Source organism: Pristis pectinata, chromosome 25 (genome assembly GCF_009764475.1).
Source record: "Pristis pectinata isolate sPriPec2 chromosome 25, sPriPec2.1.pri, whole genome shotgun sequence".
In the NCBI taxonomy this organism is placed as follows: Eukaryota; Metazoa; Chordata; class Chondrichthyes; order Rhinopristiformes; family Pristidae; genus Pristis; species Pristis pectinata.
Genome location: NC_067429.1, coordinates 13243167 through 13248704, shown reverse-complemented (window position 1 = coordinate 13248704; position 5538 = coordinate 13243167).

The following is a 5538-nucleotide window of genomic DNA, read 5'->3' as shown; positions in this document are numbered from 1 at the left end:
TCCTACTGTTCTGAGGAGGGGTGGATGAGGGTGACGGCAGGAATATAGCTGAGATTCCTGCACCTGACTCCAGCTGGAAAGTGGATTGATGTTGACACTGGAAGTGAAGGATGTAAGTTGTTATCCCACCAATGGCTGAATAGACCTTTTGCCAATCAACCATCCGGACTCACATGGATGAAGAAGCATATGGTTGCCTGTTCCTGTGGAACAATAATCCCTGCCTGTCTCAGGAGAATAACAAAAAAGAAATTTCTATGTTTGCTAGGCAATTGTTTACCAAAAAAAGATTTTCCACAGGATAAAATGAGATTTTTCTGCAGTCAATCCAAGCATGTTGGATCATCTGGGTGCACCAAGTTCTGATAAGGGGAAATGATTCCTTTACAAGCATCCACCCTGAAATGCCTGATTTGCTGAAATTCCTGTCATCCAGCTGATCTGATGTGCCTGGGCAAAGATTCCAATCTCCAAATTCTAGCACATCCTAAAGACATAGAATGAGGTAGGGTGAGGGAGTTGCAGTGGTCATTCTGGTAATTGGCTTTGACACGATGGTTCAGTGTTACAGCAAACTCAACATTGCCCATTTCTGCATCTGTAAATGTGTCGCCTGGTGGTCCTCTTAGGGCATTGGGTCAAGGACTTACCAGCACTTTTGTGTTGATCCTGAAGCTTATGAGTGTATGTGAGTCTGTGTGGAGGAAGTGGGAAGGATGTTGACTTCTCTTGCACTACTGTGGGGGGATTTGGAGCCAGGAGATTGGTTGTGGAGGGAAGATTGCAGGGTGGAATATGCAGACTAGATGGTTGGAAGGGTCGGGTTGCTTGCTGGTGCCTTAGTCTGAAGCTGTGCGCGAAAGGTAACGTTGGGCTGACACTGTCCAATGATGGGTGCCCTTAGGACAATATGGTCCAAATTCTTCTGCAATGCTTCAAAAGGAGTATTACATGGGTAAGTGACATCATCCTGTCCATCCCTGACATGGAATTCACATCAAGTCTGCAAAGGTGACTCGTGACTGGAAGAACCTTGTGGAATTTCCCAAGTGATGCAATATGACTAGGAAATGTTCTTCTATTTTATTCATGGAAAAATTAATTTTTCAGTCACATAACATGGGAGAAAATACAGCATTATACAACTGAATTTCTAGTCATACAACTCCTGTAAACCTTGTATACTTGCAGTAAATGTTCCCAAACTATAAAGAATCTACAGATGTCGCAGTTGTCCACAAAAGTGCATCAAAATTCTTCACTTTCTGTGTAAAACATGACATTGTGGAAGCTTGTATTTGCATTTCAAGTCAATAATTGCCCTCTGAGTAGCTGGTGCAATCCTTCGACAAACTGATATGGCTTGTCTGGTTAATGTGGGTGATGAAAGTGGTCATTTCTGTGCTAATGTAAAGAAGGGCTACTCACAGACTGGTAGCAACACTTTAGGACTATGGGTAGAAACTTGGGAACTGTTGGCAGTTCCTCATCAAACTCTCAGCATTTACCATCCCTCACAACCCCACCCTGCCTTCCCCCGACTACCCAACCAATGTTAAGGAGTTCAGGACTATCACATGAATAGAGAAATCCTCAGGCTGACCAGCAGCAGATTAGGAACCTGCTGGAGTTTGCCAATAGTTAAAACAGAAAGCTGCCAAATTAGCCCTGGCGCAGGAACAGTGAGGGCATTTACAAATTCCATTTTATTATATCATTAAAAATATTACATAAAACTCAGTTAAAAATATTCTAGAATTTTTGATGAATTTCCTGAATACTCCAGTTTCCTCCCACATCCCAAAGGCACGAGGGTGGTAGGTTAATTGGCTGTTGTCACTTTCCCCTGGTGTGTAGGTGAGTGGTAGAGACTGGGGAGAGCTAAAAGGAACGTAGGGAGAATAAAATGGGATAAGTGTGGTACTGGTATAAAACAGGTGTTTGATGGTCAGCATGGACTGGTGGGCCAAAGGGCCTGTACTCCTGCTCACAAGGTCACAAGACAAGGGAGCAGAAGTAGGCCATTCGGCCTATCGAGTCTGCTCCAAAGAAAAGAAAGGGAGAAAGAAAAAAGAAATGAGAAATGGGGGAAAAAAGTCTGCTCCATGAGCTAAAGGAAAAAAAACAAAACACTATTCCTTTCTAGCCCCAGTTTCTGGCCTTATCCCCATATCCCTTGATACCTTGACTAATTAGATACCTATCTGTCTCCTCCTTAAATGCCTCCAATGATCGGGCCTCCATGAAAAATCTTGATTTCCATCTTGAAATTATTAGAGTCAACCGCTGTGTTGGGGGATGGGGGGAGGGATTGCATTTCTAGGAAACGGTCGGTATCACGATTTTCTGTAATGCAAACCCATGTCATCTGTGCATGTGTCAAGAAATGAAAGTCTGAAAAAAAATTATTTTGTGTATTTCTTTACTTTTTCCACATAAATTTTCATAACAGCAATTTTTTTATTCTATATCCAGATTTTTTGGTAGTGATTTGTGAATTCCATAAGGTAAATTTCCATAACCCAATCTGCCACAATGTAACTGGGGTCACTTGTACTTGATCTCGCATCTTTAAGGTGAAAGAATTCCACTATTGTTTATGTGAAGGTAGGATTCCTGATTTCATTCCTAACTGACATGTCTTTTCACAGTCTTTTCCCCAGGGCAGGGGTGTCTAAAACTAGAGCGCATAGGTTAAAGGTGAGAGGAAAAGACTTAAAGGGGACCTGGGGGCCAGTTACTCACACAGAAGGTGGTGGGTGTATGGAACAAGCTGCCAGAGGAAGTAGTAGAGGCGAATACAATTACAACATTTAAAAGACATTTGGCCATGTTCATGGATAGGAAAGGTTGACAGGGATTTGGGCCAAACACGGGTAAATGGGACTAGATCAGGAAGGCACCTTGGTCACCAGGCTGAAGGTCCTGTTTCCATGCTGTATGACTCTATGACCTATCATTTCATAAAATGTAAGATTTCTGCACCTTTTTATCATTTTTACAAGATTAGATCATCCCTCAACTGTTTTAAACCCAAAAAACTTTGTTTAACCTTTAGCACTGTAAGCCCTTGGTGGGTATGGCAGGCCTTGGTGCTGTATCCACAAAACCAAATGTCTTCCCTGAGACTTGGCACTTATTATATTCATGATGGGGTAGTGGCCAAAATACCTTAGCCTTACTGATTACCTTTTGTGCACAGGCCTTTTGTATTCTGTGTACACCTTTAGCCAAATCCATTTTCTCCTCCACATTACCTAGAATAATAATTGCAACACCCCTAAGGTATGGTGATAAAACATTTCGAAATTCTGATGATTTCCTATTAGCCAGTTATTCATTAACCTCTAATTCTTTTAAAAAAGACAGATTCTAAAATAGTGTCCCCTGTTATTACTCCAGTCACATAAGTTATGATCTGGTTTACAATCCATAATGTATATTGTCTCTTATTGATTGTGTAAAGATTTGAGAATCCTAATATTACTCTGGTTCAGCACTGAGTCTGCCAAAGCTACTGTGCAAATGTGTCTCCTTTTTCTGTGCATTGACAGTCTTCCACCGACCTGCAAGCTACAAGGCACCAAGCACTGTAAGGAATTAATATGATTATAATGGATACTAACTCATGACACACAAATCTATTTTTTTGAAGAGTAAATACTGAGACTGAGGAACTAATGATTCTCACCATTTAAAATATATGCTTTCTAGAAGTTGGCAGATCTACACTGAGCTACCTTGGTGATAGATTACTTGCAGATGTTAAATACTGCATTGGATTATCAGTTGTCTGTTCTTTTGATCACAGAAAGGATAATCTGCCTTTAATGTAGCAAGAACCTTCTCAGGAACATTATCGGACAAAAATTTTTTGAAAGCTATCTTCACAGAAGAAGTACAATAGAAGCAGGCCAGATTCTGTATTCTGCAAATGAATAAAAAGGGATGTGGGGAAATGTGAAAAGTTTGATCAAAGAGGTGATTTGAAGGATTGCATTTATACGAAAGAGAGGCAGATGGTTGAGGGATGGAATCCCAGAACTTAGGGTCCAGACAGCTGAAGCCACAGCCAGTGATGTTAAAACACAGGAAATGCACAAGTAGTTAAACTGGAAGAACATGGAGAGATCAAAGCCATGGAATTATCTTTAGGCAAGCAATGATTAAATGTAACAGACACTCTAGTACTGATAAATTATTTCATGCAGGAAAAAATCGTTAACTGATGATGTGTATTAAATAAGCTGTATAATATAACAGAGTCAAAATTCAATGCTACAAACAACTGAATTATCAGTTAAATTGAATTGAGCAGCTTTGAAGTGGAGGAGATGACTTTGTGAGTTGCTATGGCTATGAGAACATCAGTGTTTGTACTTTTTCCATCATCTGGTGACTCACAAGTAAATGGTTTCCATTCAAGTTATCTCACACAAGTAGAACGTAGATATTTGATACACAGTATGAGTAATTTAATATGGTGAGTGTAATATTCCCGGCAGGAACAGGTGACTGAGGTTCCTGAAGCTTTTCACCACACAGGAGTTGTCATGACATTGTCATTGTTGAGTTTATTGTCGTAGGCAATGCACACACAGGGTATAAATGCCATGAAAATGAGCTTTTTGTAGCAGCAGCAGCATATTACATTACAAACATAAGTTAACATAAACTTAAACTAACATAAATTATAATAAGTAAAATGGTAGATAAATAATGGCAGACATTTTGTGAAATACTTCATAATTCTCAAGAAAAATAAAGACTCCATAAAAGATGATGGCAAATGAAAAAGTATAGATAATATCAAATTGAAAATGTATATAATTTGAAGATTAACAGAAAGCCAAAAGAATGGGAAATATTAGTAAGCAGCAAAGGATTACAAAATATATAATAAAGATGAAAAAAAACAGATTATGAATAAACCAGCAAGAAATACAAGGGCAACAAGATTGTCTATAAGTTTACAAAAGAGGTAGCTAAAGTAAATATTGGTTCCAGAGGATCAAAGTGGGGAATTAACAATGGAAAATAAGGAAACTTTGAATAAATTTCTTGTGTGTCTTCACTGAAGAAAAGGTAAATGCATTCCGATAATAGAAGAAAATAAGGGGGCAAATTGGACGGAGGACATTTTAACACCTTCATTATCACAGGGGCAAACATACTATCCAGCTGAAGACACAACTTGAACATTCTGTATTCTGGACACTGTCGATCGTCCCAGAAGACGAGGGGCCGCTGACTGCATTTCCAAAACACCCAACAGCTTCGTCCTGTGCCAGAGATAAAGGAGAGTGATGGACAGTCCGGCCAAGCAAGGGAAAGAGGGAGCAACTGCTGGCAATAAATAGGCGGTAGAGGCGGGGCAGAGAAACCTCAGCAAAGTGCAGGGTCTAAAATAGCAACGTCCTGCAAGAGAACAAGCAGCTAAAAATAGCAGCAGCTGCTTCTGCCCCGCACATTGGGAGCACACACTCCCGGCAAACTTTTCTGAGCATTCAACCCACGACTGAAATTTCATACTTGTTT